Genomic DNA, 24201 nt, shown 5'->3' with positions numbered 1-24201 from the left:
TACTCGTATTTTTACAACAAATTACGGCCGCTACAGATGCCTTTCTGATTTTTGTAAAAAAAAAATAATAAGTAATTTTAATAGCCAAGTTAAAGAAATTTCGTCTACTTCTACAAATCGGTAAGAAAATAACAATATAAGTTTTAAAACAAGAACATTGTACAAATTATATTTTATTATACTTCTTAAATTATGCTTTAAGAGCTAATTAACTTACAAAAAATTGTAAGTGGGCTAATCAATAAAAGTAAAAAATTTGGTTTATTCTTAATCATATTGTAATGGAAATCTTGGACTTATATTATGACTAAGTATTAAACTGAAAGTATCTTAGCCATTCATAAATAAATCGCAAGAAAAATACATTTATAGCTAAATTTTTTATAGTAATTGTAATTCAAACATATATTCTACAATTATCTGTATCTAATTTTCACAGACTTAAAACTGCTTGAAGTTCTTGACATAATTAGTGTGGCTCAAAAACTGGCGAAAGCGTGATGAATAGGTACTCAAGTGCTTCTGTACTCTGGCCCATAGGCCCATAGTAGCAGGCAGAGTTTTTTTTTTAATAGTAGTGAATGACAGATCGCCTATAATCCCTATCCCTATCCCTATCCCTACTTATATTATTAATGTCAATGTAAGTTTGTTTGCTACGCTTTCACGCAAAAACTACTTAACCGATCCTCATGAAACTTTGTAAACATATCCTTAAAAGTGTTAGAAGGAATATAGGATACTTTTTATTCTGACTTTAAGCTCGGTTCCTTTGGCTGATATCACAAATTTATGATCGTTTCTAGTAATTCGATTGTTTATTATCATGGTGATATAACATATATTATTTAGTAGTAGTAAAGCTTTTTGTGTCAGAGCTCGTCCGGGGAAGTACTATCGCCATGCTTATTTCTGCGCCAGTCGGCGCTCTGAACAGGGCAACACATCGCAGGCTATGAAAGGAACACGTCCTCACGCCCTTCAAACCGGAAACCAGCATCGCATCAATCAAATTCAAAAGTTCTTTATTCATGTAGGCCTATCACAGGCACTTATGAAGCGTTCATACATTTATGTCTAAATAATTGAAAGGGGATGGTGATAAATTCGTACGCCAACTTAAACCTAAAGCTACGAGGGTTCCAAACGCGCCCTGGTCTAAGAAGAGCCCACAACAAAATAATATAATATTTTTTTTTTGCTATCACCATCTCACAGTTTATTTATATTAAGCTATGAAGCGAGAGCAATTCACACCAAGCTTTTTTATCGTTCAAGTAATCCTTAATATTATAATAGGATTTTTCTGTAAGCTTACGTTCCATATAAAATTTGAACTTATTGAGAGACATCTCAAAGATTTCATTTGGTAATTTGTTATAAAATAATATACAATTGCCCTTGAATGAATTAGCAATTTTGTGTAGTAGTAAACTGCACAACGAGTTTATTTTTGCTCCTAATACATTGTTACAGTCCATTTTCTTTTTAATTTTTTTTAGATTTTTATGGACATAAATTAAATTTTCAAATATGCACTGACTATGCACCGTCATTATTCATTATTTGACAGTGACGGAAGACATAAGCATGTACCGTTAAGCACTTCCCTGTACCTATGACCTCTATCACAAAAAGCTCTGCCAATACTTTTAGTAGCTCTACATAACCACTCCGTTTTCCTCAACTGATTGGTATGCGTCAGTAATTTTCTCTATATTAAAAAGCCGCTCACGATTACCAGAGATATGAAAGATGAGTTTTTTAATTTTGAAGGGTTACGGGAATACGGGAAATATACTTTCAATTGTGGAACAGTAATCATCGTTGCTCACAGCGATTGAACCTTAATGGAAACGCGCTACTCATTAAGAATAGAAACAAACTGTTGCAGCTATCTCTGCATAAGTAAACACCACTCCACTCGGAAGCGATCACAATTGCAAATGCTTTTGTGCATGTGAGACGGTTTCATCTGTCGGACTAAACAAGAATATTTTACCCAAAATATCATGTTCAGACATTTTAAACCAACTTCTGCTCTTTAAAAATACCACAGCGAAAGAACAGTTTATTTATCTGTTTATAAATATAACATATCATTTACTAACGGGAAGCGGAGATAGCGCATTGTGTAGGAGCTCGACCTCACTTTCGTGGGGCCAAGTTCGGATCCTAGTTCTAACTTTTCTAAATTATATTATTATTCAAATATCACTTGCTTCAAAGGTGAAGGAAACCTGCATGGCGGAGAGTTCTACATAAAGTTCTCAAAGGTGTGTGGAGTCCACCAATCTGTATTGGGCCAACGTGGTGGTCTACGGCCTTAACCCTTTTTCAGTGTGGGACCCGTGCTCTGTAGTGGGCCGGTAATGGGTTGATGTGATTCAACTGCCGTGCCCAGTGGTTTTAGCCGCGTTGCCTAGGATACACCCGTTGTAGTTTTTATCACATAGCTCTATTAGCTTAGCTGCATTGCATTCGGAATGGGTCCAGAGAGAAATAAAAAAGTAATGAATGAAAAACTGGAACGCTAAATCGCTTGGCGGAACGTCTTTATCGATACGGTATCTAGCCAAAACAAAGCCTCTCGCCAGACCAAATTAAATATTTATTACATTGCATTCATAATCATACTAATAAACTAAACAATAATCAGTTGGAAAGCTTGAAATGAATAACATTTACGTGTTAATTTACGTTTATTTAAACGTAGCTAAATTATGAAAGCTTTCACCACATGTGTGCATTACCTTTTAGTAATTAACTCAAAATGTTAGAGCATTTCATAAATGTATACTGTTAAAGCTCAATCAAACTAGGACATGTTGAGTTCAGTTGTAATACTTACACGACCAAAAGTTTTATCAAGTTGCTCAGTACTTTGCCACATAATATGGTACAAAGTAAACTTTTATTTGAATTTGCTCTAGTTTGGTTCTGGGGGAGGTTTTTTCTAGTTACCAACTTACCGACAAAGACTTGTCGCTAAGCGATTTAGCGTTCCGCTACGTTGTTGTGATGTAAAGCATTTTGTCTTAAAGCATATCGTATCAATGACGACTTTTAGAACTAAGTTTATTTTTATTTTCATTATCTATATTATGTTCTTAATTATTTATGTATTATTGAGTATATATTAGTTTATTATATTTTTCTGATCTGTGCAATTTTGTTTATGTATTTGTTTTTAGCTATTTTAATTTTGGTTTATAATAAATTTACACCACCTGTCCGTTCTCGTTCATCTTTTACTAATCCTAAGGTTGCCTGGCAGAGATGGCTACTAAGCGATAAGGCCGCGTTTTTTTGTATTTCTATTCTTCTTTTATTTTCCTTACTTTATAGTGGTGTACAAATAAAGAGTTTAATAAATAAAATAAAAATAAATAGATGTTGTATGTTACGTAGAAAAGTAGGAGAGTTAGGAGAGTTGTTTTATTATGACTGCCATATCCCTAACAGGCTAGACCGTTCCCAGCTTAAACTGCGTCATCAAAGCAGGTGAGATTGCAGTCAAAGGCCATCTTGTAGTAGAATAAAAAAGCTCACATTCCAATAATATACTAGTTGAGCTGGTACGTACGACAGCTATTATTCATCTGGCCCGCTACACAAAAGTTTTCTGTTTTATTTCTTCTTTGAGTGTACGCTCGCAAAATAAAACTACAGTTGGTGGAATGTAAAACATGTAATGGCAGGTACGGACCACTCTCGGGGCATGAGTACCTTATACCTTCTTGTTTTAGTGAAGTTCTCGATGGCTTCGGACTGATGTTATTATTATTTATGTGCGATCCTTTTCTAGGACACAACAATTCATGTGAATATTAAAAAAAAACAGTATTGATCATTTTGTTATTTGCCATTAAACATCATATATAGGTATAATTACAGGCAAATGATAGTTAAAACCTACGCCTCAGGTGGATGGAAACAACGGGGCACTGTGTAGGACGTTTTTTGCATGCTCTGTAAAGAGTAGCTCTTTTTATATGCAATGGTTTTCCTTTTAACATCACGTGGGTCAGTTAATTAGAATATAGATACTAATATGAGTTTATTAATTAGTCGTGTTAAATCTCAATGGCACGGATTAAAATGTTCTGTCACTGGGTATAGGACTTATCTCACATAGGAGAGAGCTTTGAGTCACCACGTTGATATAATGCGACTTGGCAGGCTCTCGTAACTAATTCAGATTTAATTTTTAATGACAAACATTATTATATTAATTTAAAATAATTTATGTTAGTCATAAGGACCAAGACTGACCGACTGAGAAAATACTGAGGATGAATAGTTTCAAAATTTGCCTGAAAAAGTGTAAAAACAACATTTTTTTATACTCCAATACAAACGATACGTAATCATACTATGAAGTTAATTTTGTGGAGAGGTTCCGGGAAGGCAAAAAGTTACGACGGGTAAAACTGGACCCGGTAGGTGGCGCTGATATTAGTTTCTAGGTTTATTTCAGATATTAATACTTGTAGTAACCGATTTGGTGCAGATGAAGTTACGCAGGTCTCGCCGAGACTTTTTTCAATCAAATAGTAAATTCAAATAAAATGGTAGAGTGAAAATTATATATTCACAAAAGACAAGCTACCTGTAGACCGGAACGCAAACAATTCTACAACCAATCCCCGCAGAGGTTTCACGTAAGCAGCCCATTTATTTTTCCATTTCCACAAATTACTATTTAAATCCGAATGTTTAACTGATTGTCTTGTCTTCTTTATGGTTCTTCTATTTCAGGAATTAACTTAAGGTGCAGTAGTACTATGAACGAAAGAAAGATCAGCTAAGTAGTTATACCAGATTCATAACAATAATAAAATAGTCAGAGTTAAGTTCCTAACCGCACGCACGCTTTCTTTTTCCTTCTTTCTACGATATATCTTTCCGCTCTCTCATGTAACGAAATATACCAAACTTGACGCCAAGTTATTGAATCACACCAAAGAAGTTTCGCTTTAATAATCAATTACAGATGTTACTATTATTGTTCAAAATCTTTTTTTTATAATTTTATTATTATCTATTCAGAAGGTACTGGGGAATTATTTTCCTTCATTTAATCTGTTCTTTTACCTTTATAGCACGTTTATTACGGTTTTTAACAAATACCGTGGGAACTGTGTATTTTCCTGAGGTAAAAAGTTTTTTTTTTTCTATTAATATAAATATAGTATGTATATATATATAAACAAGGTTTTCTATGATTCATAAATATTTGAATACATTAAAGAAAAAGTCCTATTTTGGCCATGGGTCATGACATGACTCTTAACTAGCTAGTACTGTATTAAGGATAACAGATATTCTACCACGAAAGAATATACTTCAATTGTGTACTATTAATGATGTATATACTGATATTGTTTACTGTTAAAGCTCAAAACTTCTTAAAATTAACTGAAATAGTATCAGCCTAAGCTTCTTTCTTCCCTTTCATCTAATTCTATGCTAAAAATATATTTGATTGGTTGCTTAGGTGGGATATAAAGGAAGGACAAACAAATAAATTCATTTTTGCATTTACCATATTAGTAAGGAATATAAAATAATTGAACAAAAGAAAAACAAATTTAAACAACTCGAATGCTGGGAGCCGGTGGTCACTACGAACATAACAGACAGACCGGCAGTTTCGTGTGCTTATAAGATAAGGCCTAATTGAAATAAATGAACTTTTAAATCTGAGTACTAATTGCATTTTCATCCTCATCATCATCCTCTTTTGTGAGATAGGAGGCTCATGTCCATTTGTGGGAATAATGAAAGAATAAATATACTTTTATTGCACACCACAAAAAGTACATAAAAAAAGAAAAGTATAACAAAACAACGTATACAATTCGGTGGCCTTATCGTTTCATAGCGATAGTTCTAGGCAATGGCGAAGAAAACAAAACAGACAATAGTTAGGTGGTACATTGATATATATACCTATAAAATAAATAATAATCTCATGAGCATTACCTCACAAAAGAGAGAGATTTAACCCTTACGGGCTTGGACGATTGTGTTACTTACATATTTAAAAATAATAACCGAGACCGGCGGCTTAACTTGTTCTCGAACACACGATAATTACATTTTAATGAACACTAACCTGCTTTTATAAAGGAATCATTTATTCCAGATAACGAAGAGAAGGCACGTGTAAAACTAAAAGCTTACTCGAGATAATTATGCTAGAACACTTCTCTTCAGCTTCAGAATACCTTATATAGATTTATAATTTAATTATCACTTGCGGTTTAAAGCAAAGAACGTTTCTTATTTATCATACCTCTTATTCTTCTGCGTAGGTAATATCGAAATGTTTTTCCGACTCTTTTGTACAGAGATCCATATCCAGTTTTTGTCGCGACGAGTGAGAAAGGCATTTCTATACAAATGTTTAACGGGATAGGTCTTATAGGTCAATAATTTTATATTACCTTCATGCTCGCCAACCAAAGTTTCGGTATCTCAAAAACGTGCTAATATTATAAATACACATTTCGGTTATAGCCTCCCTCACAGCAACTTTTGTATTCTATAATTATCAGGGAATTAGGGAATAGTGAGGGCGTGCGAAGCGAAGTTAGCTAATAAAATATCGCATGATCTTTTCTTGCATAATAACCTGAACTTCAATTAACTGCGTGCCCGGATTACAGCTCCACCTATTCGCCAACACACAATACACATCCGCATTATGAAAGCACCTTTATATTACATAAAAGCGATATTGTTCCTTCCTATATCACAATGGGAAATGAGCCATTACACGCCTGGATAGACTTTGTATATGAAGCTTATGTCTGCCATTACTTCCTGAAATGACAACATATCTTTAATATTGTAAAAGTGATTATTCTGTGTTTTGTAACGCACCTAGTAATGTACGGAATAAACGGAATAATTGTTGTTTAGCTCAGAATAAATCTTTCTGTTTTTTAAATATTTCAACGAATAACTAAATGTTTTTATTTGACCCAGGTCGTAGGTTGATAGTCTAGTAAGTGGAACTTCGGATTTATTTTTTGGGGACCGAGTTTCAATTCCGGCACGCACCTCAAACTTTCCTAAGGTAAGTACGTTTTAAGAATTAAATATTAAGTTTAACGGTGTAGGAAAACATCGTTGGGAAATGTCTGAGTGTTCTCCATAATGTTCTCAAAGACGCGTAAAGTCTACTAATCTGCATTCTGCCAGCGTCATGGACTACAGCCTTTAGCCATCTTATTCTGATAAGAGACCCGTGCCCTGTAGTAGCCCGGAAATGGGTTGATGATGATTTGACCGACTATCAATAGGAGCTCCCCCATAGCCTCCTAGTGAGTTTGTCTATAACCTTAAAGGTGACTTGAAAATGAAGCTCAAGATCCGGGCACCATTATGGTTTTAGAGCAAATCGATCTACCAATCGTTCAGCAGAACTAGTGCCAGCGCCTGTTTGTAGAAACATAGAGGTTCGACAGAAAAAAAGTAAATCTTCGGTAATCAAGATGTGTGTAGAGGAATACGTCCACTACCTTGCACAGACAATAAAACTTGCGTTGACCACCAGTCGAGTGACCACTACCTCGGGCGTTTCTACAGGCTAAGGCAGGCTGAATTAACCCACGATACTAGTCAAGCCCATCCATTTGATACGCATATTCAGAGAGTGGCCATCTTGGACTGATTTTCATCATACATAGATAAGAACACTCCCGGTCTATTCATCTATCAAACAAAAAAAAGCCTCCGTCCAGGAGCTACGATGCCACAGACACACGCGCGCGTTAAACTTATAACACCACGTCGTTTTTGCATCGAGGGTTAAAAATCGCCATGACTTACTTACAGTGCAGACAAACGGATGTTGCTACAGAATGTCTACGATTATTTAAGATACTCGTACAGCGTTTTTTTAGGTTAAGTGTTGACTATGAAACCCTAAACACGAGAACTGAATCATTACATGCGCGGACTTTGTTGCTGAAGCTTAGGTTCGTCCTTACTTCCATAACAGTGTAATAATTTCTGTTACGGCATTATATCTGTTTTATCTTACGGCAAGCCTCGTAACATAAAGTAATAACACAGGACATTAAACATAATACCTTATGGACCTGTTGTGTAAAAGTGTTTAGACACACATTCACTGGTTATACCAGTTGGTGTCTCAAACCGTCCAGGGAACTTTATCATTTTTATAGTTAGATGAGCCCTGCTAAAATCTACACAAAAAGAGCTATTAACGTAAAAAAAATTACAGATTGGCATAGTAAATTAAAAAAAAAAATGTTTTTTTCATATAGACAGAGATGAGAAGCGTTCAAACATATAATTTGTTACAATTAATGTTAATTTGCTTGCTATTGGAGCTTCAATCACGTAAGCATTGCCGATCGCAAACGTACGTCCCAGGAACCTACTGCAGTTACACTTTACTTAATGTTCTTTGAATTCCCTATCACAAAGTACTGCAAGTAATGTGTGGCCTAGTAGGTATAGGTAAGCAATGTTGATCTAAGTAAATGGATTATATAAGAGTTACGCTTTATATATTCAGTATAGTTGAGCCTTAAGTCAGGGGTTTTGCTGCTTCAATTTTCATACTTAATAGTAAAAGGGGCATTTTTATATCAAAGTTTTAATTTAAAAGCCATAATACTAAAAATGTAAAAAAAAAATATTTAGAGTTATTTTTAATATCTGCTTAATTATATTATGACGTCGTCATTCCGTATTCAAATTTGATATTACATTAATTTTAAAATTTTCCTTATTTATAAAAATATTTAATTAATTTAAAGTAAACGCAAATGAAGGAAGTATGATCAAAGGACAAGCATTAATCATAAATTAAATTAATTAAACATCACCTGCAAACATTTTTGAACGGACTGTACCTACTTTACTCCCTAGGGCAAATATTTTGTGTTTTATATTGTTACGGCACATATTTATTCGCAAGGGTGTCGAGCTCATGTTTTATTTACGCTTCCCACCTGTAACATCTGTGATTCACGTGTCGTATGCTTATTGGGCATGTGATTTAATGTGCGCTCGCATCATTGTTAAGCATTCCCTGCAGGCAGAAAAGCAAGGGTTTTTTCAGCTCATACTTAATTCAATCGAGGGCGGCAGGAAATGCAAAAGTTCTAGATATTTATCGATATTTTATTGATTACCATATCTATCGAAACAAACGCACGCACGCACGCAACAACGCTCGCACACACAAATATGCATTTTCACATGCTGCGACGAATACATTTTTGTCTGATTTTTTTTTGATCGATTAGTTTTAAGTGTTTTCTTTGTTTCTTTACGTCTTGTTCACACTTTTAGGTTATTACCTCTTTTAATTATTTATTTATTCAAAACACCTAATTATTTTTATGTTAAATCCGAGACTGTACTATTCAAAATGTTTATGTAACATGTGTTTTTGGATTTAAGTGAAACTATTTATAAATATATTTTTATTGTAACGCTGTTGATTACGAATAAATAAATAAATAAATAAAACATTGTCATATCGATGTATTGGTAATCCATACAAATGCGAAAGTGTTTTTGTTGGTTTGTCGTCACATTGCGTCCTAAGCAAGCAACCAATCGACTTGACTTATGGCATAGAGATAGTTGAAAGGAACATAGGCTTCTATAGGTCCCACGAAAACAAACAGTTCCCATGGGATTTTTAAAAACCGCAACAAATAATTACGAGGAACAAAAGCTTGTATTTACATATGATTTTTACCATAAGAATGCATTCAAGTAATTTAACGAAAACCAGTATTAATTTGTAAGGAAGTTATACTCTTATTCACAAACATTAGTATAAAGTCCTGAAGTTTAACCACACGCAAGAATAAGTACCAATCAGATTATTGAAAGCTGTTCTTTTCCACACATAACATTCAAAATAAAATACGTTTGGAACAATCAGTTTAATTGCGAGTTTTGGATAAGCGAAATTGGTACGAATATCACATATCTCTTTAGAAAACCTATTAGGTAGTCCTATAGCTGGAATCAATATGAAATTCAGTCAAGTTATGATAAAATTCACTATACGCTACTATTACGCACTACAAAAGGTGTAATAAAGTGTTCCAATTATAATAACAATAAAAATGAAATAAAGAAGTAAATGAAAATTTATTGCCCCGCAAGCAGAGAAGTAAATGTTTTTTTTTTTAGTATTGTTCTTATTTTTATAATTTAAGATATTTAAGAATTGAAAAGAATAAATGATAGAAAAATAATAGTAATAAAATGCTTTATTTACCACAAACACAACTATAAACATACAAAGGATTATAAAAAAGAAGAAAAAGAAAAACAAAAACAATTAAAATCTACGTTGCATCCATGTTGTTGATTTTTAGTAGGGACCACATAGGTACCAAAATTAGCAAACCTATTTTGACATTGCGTTTTAGGTAAAGTATCCTTGAATATAATACCTTTGTTCAGTGTAACCAGTCATCTCAAAAGGATTCTAATATTTTCCAACGACTGCACAGGTGGAGACCCGAGCATCTGCTCGTGAAAGGTAAACACCGAGAGAAATTCCAATTTATGAAACACTCAAGCCAAGAAAATATTAGTTTATTTTTACTCTGCCCCAGAACAGCGCGGGGTGGTAAAGAACTCGGAACTAAAAATCCAATATCTATTTAAAAACAAATTTATTCCGAAAGAGCTGCGAGAACTTTACAGAGGAACGGGGCTAATATTTTTAACAACTATCATAACTTTGCAACCGCTCACATCGAAATTTTCCCGGCGGATGCATTAAAACATGTTTTCTTCTATGTGCTAGTGTGAAAGCTGGTTAGCAATTTATTCAAAGCGTTAAAACTGGCTTCAATCCATGTTTATATTATAATTACAAAAGTGTGTTGGTTTGTTTACCCTAACCAAACAACCAATGGACTTGAATTTTGGTATAGAGTTAATTGAAAGGAGTTTGACGGACGACTGGCGCAGTAGGCAGCGACCCTGCCTTCTGAGTCCAAGGCCGTGGGTTCGATTCCCACAACTGGAAAATATTTGTGTGATGAACATGAATGCTTTTCAGTGTCTGGGTGTAGTTTTTATATACATTGTTCATAAAAATATTCACCAGTCATCTATGTATCTATAACACAAGCTACGCTTACTTTGGGGCTAGACGGCGCTGTGTGTATTGTCATGGTAAAAAAAGGAAAGGACGGAGAGCAATATAGACTACTTTTGGTCCTGGAAAAACAACAGATTCCAAGGGTGGACAGGAACATTAGTATTTTTACACTAATTAATGTCGTCCTTAGTCCATCAACCCGCACTGGGCCAGCGTGGTGGACTAAGGCCTTAACCCCTTGTCATTGTCGGAGGAGACCCGCAGCCTGTAGTGGCCCCGGAATGGGTTAATTATATGATTATTATCGTCCTTCCTTCAGGTCCTAACAAAACAATTGAACGACTTAATTAAAAAAAAAGTTTTAAGGAAAAAGAGTGCAATTATTTTGTCATATTATTGTCAACCCTTTACGGCCCGCTACAGGGTGTTCAGGCCGTAGTCCACCAGGCTGGCCAGGTGCGGATTGGTGGATTTTACACGCCTTTAAAACCATTCGGGAAAACTTACAGACGTACAGGTTTCTGCACGACTATTTCCTTGACCGTTATAGCGAATATATTTTAATGGCTTAAATCAAAAACGCAAATAGCTCCGAAAAGTTAGTTTTGCATGTCGGGAATTGAATTCGGTTTCCCTGAGAGGCCGAATCTCTAACCCTTAGGCTATTATCGCTACGCATATTTTTATAGGCATATTTATAATGTAATGGGATTGTTGTATGAGCTGATACTACATCTGCCACTTTGACTCTCCGACTGTCACAATTTATAAAAACACCTATAATTATGTTCTTTTTCATTTCAATCATATGAATACCTTTTTTACTTATAATTTTAAATATTTTTATTTATTTATTTTTTTATTTATTTATTTCCAACTTACGACTAGTTTACAGGAATTTCCTAATGCACTAGCGTAGATATTGATGCCTATCTACACACTAAACTTTACCAGAGTAGCAAATGCACCACAAAGCAACCTTTATGAGTTCAGTCAGAGTACAACAATATCTGAAAATACCATCCATCTATAATCATAATTGTAGTATTCAAGTTCTGTGTTGAATTTAAATCCAAGTATTCTCCAAAATTATCAAAGAGAAAAACAAGAAATACAGACTTGCAAGAAGTAAAAATTTCATTATTACTCAGTAAATTTAATACTATGTAAATTTATAACTGTTATAAATTTTATTATTTATTTATAGAAATAATTGTTCACCAGCTCTCTGCCTATGACGTTCTAATGGCAAACTAGACACAACGCAGTATATTTTAACATTCGTTTTAAGAATAAGCCATATGAAAATTATTCATGTTTTATTTTCTTTCATGTTTTATTCTACCAAAATACGAAATATTAAAGACCGTAGAATATTTTTTGAAGCAAATTAAAAACATGGTTAAAAATGGAACGGTGAAAACTTTTCACTGTGCCATTCTTAATTAAATAAAAGAAATATATTAACAAGAGTTTGTTTTATTCTTTGTTTAAACGCGTTAATGTGTTGAACTACCCGTAAATAAATAATGAATATACCATAATAAATATACTACGATAATACACATATCGCCATCTAGCCCCAACGTAAGCATAGCTTGTGTGATGGGTACGAAGTTGACTAATGAATATTTTTGAATGAATAATATACATAAATATGCACCACCCACTTTCCACTTTTTTATCGGCTTCGTACGCTCAGGTTGCCTTTAAAAGTTCACTTTTAGTGATAAGGCCGCCTTTGCACCCTAGCACTAAGTACTATTACTGTTTTCCTTGTACTTTTCTTATTCTGTTGTGTTCCAATAAAGTTTTTCTATTCTATTCTATTCTATAAATAATTATAATACACATATAAACACCCAGACACTTTAAAACAGTCATGTTCATCACACAAACATTTTCCAGTTGTGGGAATCGAACCCACGGCCTTGGACTCAGAAAGCAGGGTCGCTGCCCACTGCGCCAATCGGCCGTCTAAAGTAAGATTCGAATGATCTTTTTTTAATTTGACAGTGCCGTGCGGTGACTGCAGAACAGAAGACAGTTGTCACGCGGTTATTGTGCGAGGCTACTAAAGGAATATAACGGAAATTGCACAGCAGCGGCCTCTGTACTACTCCTACAATCTACAACAACTCGTCTTCCTAGGGTGGTGGCTAGTTTCAAACCCTCCCATCGGGACAGGCCTTTAGTACAGCAATGGATTATCAATGGATGTATTTGATAATCCACTTCTCTATATATTAAACATCGCTGATGTAAATGAACCGGAGAGCGATGCGATGCAGTGGATCGAAGCGGATAAATGGGAAGGAAAGAGAAAAAATTGCTTATCGCAGAAAGATGAAGTCGCAGAGTTCTGCTAGTTTTCATAATATAAACGACATGTTTTTACTTTTGGACGCTTGATTCAATCTTGATTTTTAATATCTTGAGTTACAAGTATTGAGTTTTATACAAGTTACGTTTATTTATGTAAGTAGAGAAAATGCCTGACGCATACCCCTCCGTTGAGCAAAAAAAACGCAGTGGTTATGTAAAGCCTGAGCCCACTCAAACTCGATGAACTTAAAGACGGGAGTAAGAGATGGAAATTCGTAGCCATACATCGCAGTACCCTCATTTTACCCACCAATATAATTTTAAAGCAACTAGTCTACTGTGATTCCAACAAACGATTATAACGGTGTAAATATTATATACGGGATAATTAACCAAAAACAGGTGTAACATTCCACGACAAATATTAATCCATAGTTTGTCGATATTTTGACCCAGTTCCATAAATTATTGTCTGTGGTACCAACGATCCTTGTAACTGGGTCGAAATATTAGCCAACTACTATAAATAATTATAAATAAATGTATTACGACAATACACACATCGCCATCTAGCTAAGCGTAGCTTGTGTTATGGGTACTAAAATGACTGATGAATATTTTTATGAATAATTTACAATAAATTCTTATATAATAATAATAATAATAAATCTTTATTTGGAACAGTTACAATGGCACTTAAAATACTAGCAAGGGTGGCACTGCAATAGTAAAAACTGTGCTGCATGTACCACCGCCCACCTCAGAGTTATACTCGTAGTACAGTAATTATACAAATGTTCCACTAGATTTAGTGTGTGACTGTGTGTGTGTGTTTATATTATAGATACGAACTACAGGATGGCTAGGGATGTCATATATTATATGAATATATATTTATTTAGATAGTAATAATTAACGTACTCGTACCAAGCAGATGGGCCACCTGAGCATAAATGGAAAACCGTCGCCTATAAACAGAGCAATTAATATACAACATATATTAATCTTTATAATTTCATCCATACTATGTCATTTTATCATCATCATCATCATCATCAACCTATATCTTGACTCTCCTACTGCTGTCGTTGATAGGTATTAATACTAAATATTGTAGCAGATATCCCAAAACCAGTAAAACTTTTAGTCTTAACGTATACAAAAACCACACTTCTTTGTACATACCGACGACGTATATAACGATAGCGATAACGATAACGAGTAGGTTTCCTCCTGCTTGACAGGAAATCTTGACATCTTTAATCTTAAATCGGTTTCTTTCATTTAATCTCTGCATAGTTGTAGCACTCGCTTCACAAATGTCAATAATTAAATATGTTTTCATAATTTAACTCGACACTGTATTCTCTTATACTATATTCTTTTATATGATATTTAAATTGTTTTTTTTTCATTTAAAGAAAATATCCAAGAACGTAAGTCCGTCACATCTATTGGCTGCATTTATACACGTGGTGGAGAGTAACTAGTTTTATTGTTATTGGTTTTTGTTCTTATGTTTTGTCATAATATGTTTTTAACAAAAAAAAATTTAAAAAAATTACCTGCCCACTACAGGGCACGGGCCACGGGTATCCGCAGATTGAGAAGGGTCAAAGCCGGCAACGCTGGTCAAGGGTTATTTGGAGGCCTTTATAATTATTGGAGAGCTTTAATAGAGATCTCTCAGTTGTCAGTATGTTTTTAGTGCCTCTACCACCGATTCGAAAGGCAGTATTGAAGACGCTGAACGCACGTACCCTGGAGTAGGTGATGAAGATGATGATGCATTGGTAGGTCAATTATTACTCGTGTTATAAAAGCCCTCAATCACACAAATGGTCTCTGTACCTTAAAGATAATAAACCTACCTACTGCTCTGATGTTATTCAGGGAACACTGATTAACACCTTATGTATAAGATTAGGTAAAGCAATTTCGGTTCATTCATCGATCACACGGTAAATTCGACCTTGATAGGCTTCAAACGTCAGACAGTAACCGCTCGGTAATAAACCGAATAACCTGTTCCCTCCGTGTTATCGCATACTGAATACCTATTTATTTAAGACTTGTTGGAATGGGATACTATGCCGAGGATATTACATTTTTCACATCACAACCTTTTCCTGTGATCAATATATTTAGGGATATACCTCTTCATAATGGGATCGTTGAGCGGAGCAATGAAGTCAGTGTGTGGTACCCCAGAGAGGGAAAGAAGAGGAAGGGACAGCAGAAAAAAATCTGACTATAAATAGAGAAGATTGGAAAGGATTGGAGGATGCCTCTGTTAAAAAAAAACACCAACTTTCATATAATTAATATGGATGGTGTTCTATAAACACCTTTCCGAAAGGCTTCGTGAACTCATAGAATTTTATAATCCCAGAAATCACGAGCTAATATAATAACAATTTCAAAATATAAATTATCTATTTCGTGAATTTAATATTCTTGGCAGGTAATTAACCTACTAGAATATTACATAAAGGTACATTTTTATTTTTCTGAGTATTTTTAATGGAGTGAATAAATGAAAGCTTAATTACACTCAGCAGGTTTAAGAAGGAAATTAGGTATCTACTCACCTGCTTCAAAGGTAATTTTATCACGATTTCGCTTAGTGCGGATCTCATTTTATATCTACTTGAAACAAGTTTTCTAAAAAAATATGTAGTTATATGTTATTCCTTTTCTTTTTTTTTGAAAGAAAATCGATGGTTACCTCAATAAAAACTTGATATATTCAAGAAGAAGGTAATCAATGGATTTTATGTAGGGGAAAAACTTCACTCGCGTCACCGTTGACCTCGACATCCTCGTGACGTATGCGCTAGTATTAAGCTACGGCATCGTACCGGAACGTCCAATATAACAGCGGCACATCTTTGTCGGTGGGGTGATAACTATCCACGGCAGTTGCCTCCAACCAGTAGAGACGAGAAAATTAACAAATTTTAAATCGAGTTCGGGACCTCCTACTTAAATCCAAAGCTCTCACCGCTACGCCAAGAAGGTCGTCAACATTTCTGTTTTTTATTACCATTGATTTAAAATATTACTATCGTTTTATTTCGTACTTGCTCTATTCTCCCACGCCACGGTTTAAAACACTGTATATATTTTATAGCTCAATTAGGTGACACGTGAAATAGCACATTCTAAAAGATAAATGATCTCAGCAGCCCGAGTGTCTTCTTCCAAGCAATAGGAGATTAAATGGGATGTATTTAAGTACCGCGTATACAACTACTAACTGAAAAGTGAAACAAAATAAAGGCTTACAATTTTTTACCCCCAACTCAAAACGAGGAGGTTTGACGCAGCTGTGTATGTGTGTGTGTGTGCGTTGGTGTGATTGTGTCTGCTGTGGCGTCATGGCTCAAGAACGGATGAACAGATTGTGATTTTGTAATTTGTTTTATCAGTTGGAAGATCTGATACCCCATACCAATTTGACGGAAATTCTGAAAGAAATGTGATTTATGTTGCATCCATCATGGATTTGAAATACCAAGCCATAGTCAAGTCCTTTCTTTTCATTTGATACCTATATTGTGAAAGTTGCGAAATGGCGGCAGCCATCATGAATTGTTTTTCATCAAACATAGCTAAGAACATTCCCGACTAATTCATCTTTCAAACAAAAAACAATATCAAAATTGGTTAATTCGTTCGGGAAATATGATGCCACACAAACACACACACACACGATACAGGCACACACGCACACACACACACGCACAAACAAACACGCAAACACGCATGCACACACGCACACACATACACACATACACACACAGACACGTCAAACTTATAACAAACCGTCATTTATGCGTCGGGGGTTAATAAGGGAAAAAAGGAGAACAAACTGCAGGTGGTACATTATAATAAATAACATACACTTTACTTAGATTTTGCCTTAAAAACCATAGCATACGATTACATAACGTATTTACATAATATTATGATATGATTAGTTGTGTTTTACTAAGTCCCCTACATAATAATATGTTCTTTGTTTCAACATAAGCAATTTATGTAACAACTTTCCAAGAAACAATAAAACCTCGCAGATAAAAACGAAGATTGCTTTGCATTATAATCTTGTTCAGACCACTGGCACCGCCGCCGTCGCCAGATCAAGCAATAAAAGTAACATAACTGGATTAACTACGCGCTACGGCCGTACAATCGTAAAAGCCCTGAATAAATTATTTTTTTCACAGCACCCGCTCTAAAACCAGGTGACGTTTTAGAGTTTAACGAAAAAAAGGAAAACTGAACTTTGATAGGATTACTTCGTTGTCTGTTTTACGCTATTACAGTTTTTCCTATAGCTTATGGCACTGTGTAATAGTGCGTAATAATAAGGTAAATAAGTATCAGGTAGTATAGTTCAATCAGTGGCGTGCACTTCATACATGAGCAAAAGCACTGCCTACCCAAATTATTTTATATAGCTCGTAGTGGAGGAGAATTTTTACATTTTATGCCATGTATCTGCTTTATGCATACCCTGGCCGAAGACCTATGCACGCCACTGAGTTCAACGAATGAATGAAAAAAAACTATGCTGTCTTTCACTGGTTTCAGAATTTCAAGTTTACAGTGAAAAAGTCACCTTTTTTACTTCGTCACATTTTCGTAGGTAACATACATTCATAATAGATTGAGGATACAAAAAAAAATTATAGTAATGGTAAATAGACCAAGCGGATGGATGGCTATAAACAGTGCAACACTTCTAAGGGTATACAATAACGCGTCCTGCAATGTGTCGCCCTGTGTCTACATGAGGTGTAGGGGTTGAGCCTTATGTACCTATTATTACACCAGCAATCACGCCCTTTAGACCGGAACACAGCATTGCAACAATGCTGCTTCGCGGCAGAAATAAGCGTGGCGGTACTTCCAACTAATTGCAACATTTTATTTATTTATTATGTAATTAACAGTATTTTTATAATTTTTTAGTATAATCATAATTTTGCTGCTTTTATCACTTTTATTACCTACTTTAATGGGAATAACATGTGCTTCACTTTATTTATTTGTTTCATTATTTTTATTTATATATTTAGTTTGCCGTATCGTCACTCGGGTCTCAGCTGAAAATCAGCGGCATGCATGTACTTAGGTACAATGCAATGGCAATGCTGAGCTGTACACCCTTTCAGTCTGGTGTTACACACAGACATTGTATGTTATATACTATGTTGTTACTTTATTATTATGAGATGTACTGTTTGTAACACTTATCATGAATAAATGTTTTTTCTTTATTTCTTTCTTTCCTCGGCTGAGCCCTAACAAAATGCTCTACTACTACTAAATTTATTTACATCCTTTTTTTTATATAATGATGTCACATAATTTACTCGTAGGTGCAATGTTACATACATCTTCTCAGATATATTATTTCCGAATCTATACTTATAATAAAACTGTAACTGGAAGATTTCTGTACATTTAATATATTTTGAAAATTTTGACCGGGGGAAGCTTTATAATCGATACTGAGTCCAAAATAGTTTTTTTTTTATATTTTGTCTGTCTGTCTGTCTGTCCGCATCACGCGAAAACTACTGAACGGATTTTAATAAAATTTGGTACAGTGGTAGCTGATATACCGGGTCAACATATAGGATACTTTTTATCCCGATAAACAATAAGTTTCCTCCGGAAAACCTCCGGATTTTAATAATTATTTCTTTATTTTAAAGTGTATACTATAAAACATGTAGTGTCTAATTTTAATGAAGATCTCATAAACATTGTCGGAGAAAAAGGAAATAATTCTTCACAAATAACAGCAAGTAGCAAGGCATGTGGGACGATCGAATACATGCGTACCATACTTCTGAATATTATAAATGCGAAAGTTTGTGAGGTTGGATGTATGGATGTATGTAAGTATGTGTCAACTAAAATAAGGCGGACGAAGTCGTGAGGGTCCGCTAGTATAACATAAACTAAATTATGTAACTTAATATTTTTAAATTCTTCTAGTGTGAAGAAGCATTTTTTTTTTATTTCGACTGAAAAATATCATGAGTCAAATATCTTATAGTTTGATATTTTATGATGAACGACCGACAATCTTTCATTATTCTCAGCTGGGCTAAGTTCTTTGTTTAGTACGCACAATTGTGACGTAATATATCACGCAATACGAGTCACGAAGTTTTAACGAGTTTGAATAACGGTCTAGTCTCAAAGGAGAGCCAAGCGCCTACGGTATTATGTATTCCACTAACTGTGCTTAGTAGGTAAATGTCCTAAATCATAAAGCTGTTCGGAGCCACCACATAAAACACACGTGGACTCTGATAAAACTTCACATGGACGACCTTTAAATAGTGCTGCTAGCACTAGTGAAAGTCTATGAATCCTCAGTGAGAAATAATTGTAACCTTAATTTTAAAGTTAAGACATAAAACTTCGAAGTAAAAACTCTGACTTTTCCAGAAGCTTTTAATAATACTCGTTATCATTGTATAAAATAATGTAATATCATTATTGTTTGACGGCCGATTGGCGCAGTTTGCAGCGACCCTGCTTTCTGAGTCCAAGGCCGTGGGTTCGATTCCCACAACTGGAAAATGTTTGTGTGATGAGCATGAATGTTTTTCAGTGTCTGGGTGTTTATATGTATATTATAAGTATTTATGTATTATATTTATAAAAATATTCAACAGCTATCTTAGTACCCATAACACAAGCTACGCTTACTTTGGGGCTAGGTGGCGATGTGTGTATTGTCGTAGTATATTTATTTATTAATTTATTTATTTATTTGTTACAGTTTTCTTTTAGGTGATTCTTCCATAAAGGGTTGGCTGGAGGCGATCGCTTAAAGCGAAAAGACAGCCTTTCCTTATTTTATACGAGTATATATTTTTTTCGTTTTGTTATCTTGTTGTAAAGACTTTATCTATCTATCTAAAACTAAAGCTACGAATGTTTCTGGTTTGAGGAGCTGTCTAAAATAAGCTTAGCTGGGTTTTCAGTTGCCACAAACTCGCAGGGATGGACTTCCAAGAAGCCCTCATAATAACATTGGAGCATAGACCCACCAGGTCTATGCTCTTAAACACTCATATTAATATACAGAGAACTAGCCTAAATAAACTTATAGTAGTAAAATCAAGTTATGACTTTACGTATTAATCGTAGGATTGCCATTTCTCCATACCTCCAGGGACGGCTTGCTCTTGTTAAAAGTTATACTTTGAATTCAGCACCTACTCATTCATATAAATGTACTAGAGAATTTTCGTTCAGAACATTATTTCAATTTCGTGTACCTACTGTTGTAGCTGTGCTACGCCTAATTTCGCGTACGCCTAAAATCAATAATCTGTCTAATCCAAAATCTACTGATCGAAGATCCAAAAATTAATGAAGAGTGAGAAAAATCCTCTGTATTAAATTGCAAAAGCGATCGATCGCTCGATGCTAGATCGAAATACAGGGCGTTCATCATACTCAGGTAATTCCTCCTTCTGAGCACACTCTTGATTCACACCAAGAGAGAAGATTCTCTTTGAAAAGTGGTGCGTACTTCAGATGATTAAACCACCACTCAAGTTTAGTTGGGTGGGCTCAGAACATTATTAACGTATATATGTGCCAATTTTAAACAAAACAATATTAAATTCGCTACTTCTAAGTTGTAACTAACTTTATTCACGAAAGGTTGTACAGCTATTTCGGATCGAAAAGCTCGTATTATCATAAATCTCCATATATTATTAGGCTCACCTAGCCATTCTGCGTAGCACATTAAAGGATCACGCACGACTGGCTGGCAAAAGGTATAATGGAGAAACTCTACTTGATTTCGTATCTATTGGGTTTTAAAGCACCGACGCAAAAACGACGGGTGTCATTAGTTAGTTGTGTGTGTGTGTCTGTCCGTGGCATCGTAGCTCCGGGACGGATGGACAGATTTTGATTTTTTTTTGTCTAAAAAGTGAATTGTTCTTAGCTATGTTGAGAAAAACGGTCCAAGATAGCCTCCGCTACAAAATGTTGGATTACATATTATTTCACAAGTCCCTCAATATGAGAATTAAATGAAAGGACATGACTAGTAGAATACTATACATTTTTTTCAAATTTCAAATCCAAGATGGCCACCACAAAACGGTAAAATTAATTATTTTCCAGAACGGTGAATACTCTCTATGCACGCCACTGATTCTAGCGATATTAAACCAGCAAGAAAAGCAAAGTCAGCGTGTAAGCCCACCACGCTGCTCCAATGCAGGTTAAGCTTTTAGCACTTGTTATAACATGGACCGCAACGCTTAACAAGAATTCCTGGGCACGACGGTGGACAACACCATTTTCCTAACTCTGGGCTCTTAGGTACCTATCTATTATTAAGGAAGATTGACACTATCATCTCATTCGACCCTAATTGTACCTAAGATTGATGAGGCTCAACTGCTCCTAAGAGAGACTCCCTCACTTTGATAAGATTAACACGGGTCCAATCCCTTGAACTTAGAAAATTTCTCTATCTAATTCATCTAAGTAGGGTCCCGATGATCACATAAAAAGATAAGTATTTAATCCTATTTTCACTCTTTTATCTCAAATTCTTTGTTAAGTTAAAAATCCAGACCTATATTAAATAAAATAAGGTTTGAATTAGCTAGTTATGCAACTGTGACATCATGAGGCCAATTTTAACTCAAGTGCTATTTTTTAATAAGCACTTGCAGTTAAATTTTTTTGTTTACAAGCGAATTCAAAACCTCCTCCTTTTTAAAGTTGGTTAAAAATCAGTCATTGCAAAATCAATCCGTAATTTGGCGCGCAAATAAATAGTAGGTATTTACTTAATTGCATTATAAAAACAGATAAAGAAAATAATCTTATGATATAAATATATAAAGAAACGATTGCATTTATTAACGAATCCTTTATCAAAACTATTCTAACTAAAGTTTGCGATCTAAAAATAACTGTATAAATTGACTAGTAACTCTTTGAGTAAAAATATGTAATTTAATATATAATTCGCATTATACTTAAAATATGTTCTTTGTTTTATATTAGCACAGTATATTATGTATAGGATGCTTAACACAAAGAGAGTAAAACAAAATGGTGGACCGCTAACTGGTTGCTTCTCCAAAAATATTGTAAGTTGAACCGTGTCAATAATAAAATCACCGTTGGGTATGTTACCTATTTATTTGCCTAAAGGTATTTATGAATTTCAAATGAATAATATTTTTCTACTTTTAACAAAAAAATCCTGAGTTTAATAATTTAAAAAGAGAGATTAAGTAAAGCAGACGATTAAATTGAAGTTCAAATCAAGATACGATAAACACTGAATATTATCATTACTATATGCCTTAAAAATTTATAGTTCATTCAAAATATTCAACGAGTGTTCCTAAAATTTTTGAATAATAAAGCGCTTTAAGAGCTCCTCATTGCTATTAACATCCAAAGACTTCTTAAAAATCATCATTTTACTGATATAAAACTTACTTAAATCGTTATTGAAAAAGTGAACTTTGAACGTTTTGAATGGATACCTATAATATTAAACTTGCGCATAGCGGGAAAGTTTAAGATATAATTTACTTCTAAAATACTTCTTGGAGTCGTGTTTTATTAATGTTTCAATTATAATAATATTACTATAACTAGTTATCGCTATTGTTGGGTGGTTTGTAATCGACTCTATAAACAAAAAATAATTTTCTTACCTTTAAAATATCGACGAAAATGCAAGGCGCGGCTTAGCCTCTGTAGAAAGGCGGGAAACAGCTAAGTTATTGCACAAAACGCGTAGAAATATTTAATTGTTTAACTAACAATTCACATAGCCGTTCAACTAGAATTTTTTCACTCATAAATGTTCCATTTTCGAATGTCTTGTATCAAAATGTTCGGAATTTTGTTGGGGAAACTCGCGGCGTGGTTCCGCCACAATCACACGCTCGACTCTGCCGCGCACCCCGCGTCGAACACCCCGCACCCCTCGCTCATGAAACCTTCATGAATTCGTTTAGTCTTCGCGCCCTTTGTGACACTTGAACCTTTTGTTCAAAAGCGAATGCTTTTGGCAACTTTACACTATATAAATTGTCTGTAACCTATTTCCCTTTTATATTTTTTTTTCGTCAAAAGTGGTATAACAGTCATGTATTTTTTTAATAATTTTATGCCGCTTTATGCTTTACAGCTTGGAAATATTCTATTGATTTCAATTTCTCTTTGATCGTTTTAAAATAGTTTCGTATTGAGGGAGCTTTCAAAAGCTTTATACATTTGGCTTACTCTATTCCTTTTTGTAGGTTTTATCATAAAGATTTTTTTATATTTCCATTTTTCATTAATATCAGTTTCATATTTTTTAATATATAAAAACCTAAAATTTTTGACTAAAGTAAAGTTTCTTTAGTAATTATTTTTAGACCTGGTTGTAACCGCATACTTACTCGTATATTCTTTTTTGTTTTTATTTATCCGTTGAGGTATCAAAGTAACTTACAGTGTCTCCATAAGCAGAATATTGACTCTAGGAATCATATTAATGATAATTGATAACTTTCTATCTCGAATGTGAATGCTTACTAAAAATTATAAATGTAAAAATCTGTTCGTTTGTTCGTCATTTTATCACGTCCTTACTAAGCAACCACTCAACCTGATATGGCACAGAGTTAGTTGAAAGTATGGAGAGTAAAATAGGCTACTTTTTATTCCAGGAAAACAAA

General features: G+C 34.4%; 1 protein-coding gene across 1 annotated transcript in view; it reads right to left on the bottom strand.

Moving 5' to 3' along the window:
• The window catches only part of LOC120624779 (leucine-rich repeat-containing protein 70), a 164566-nt gene extending 141173 nt beyond the window's left edge, over nt 1–23393 (bottom strand). Inside the window, exon 1 of the mRNA XM_039891509.1 lies at nt 23188–23393. The gene's annotated coding sequence lies outside the window, so the exon portion shown is untranslated. The remainder of the gene's footprint in view (nt 1–23187) is intronic.
• Between the last annotated feature and the right edge of the window lie 808 nt (nt 23394–24201).

The sequence above is a fragment of the Pararge aegeria genome, chromosome 6, assembly GCF_905163445.1.
Source record: "Pararge aegeria chromosome 6, ilParAegt1.1, whole genome shotgun sequence".
Classification (NCBI taxonomy): Eukaryota; Metazoa; Arthropoda; class Insecta; order Lepidoptera; family Nymphalidae; genus Pararge; species Pararge aegeria.
Note: the sequence above shows the minus strand (reverse complement) of the source record. Positions and strands in the feature narration are given on the sequence as shown.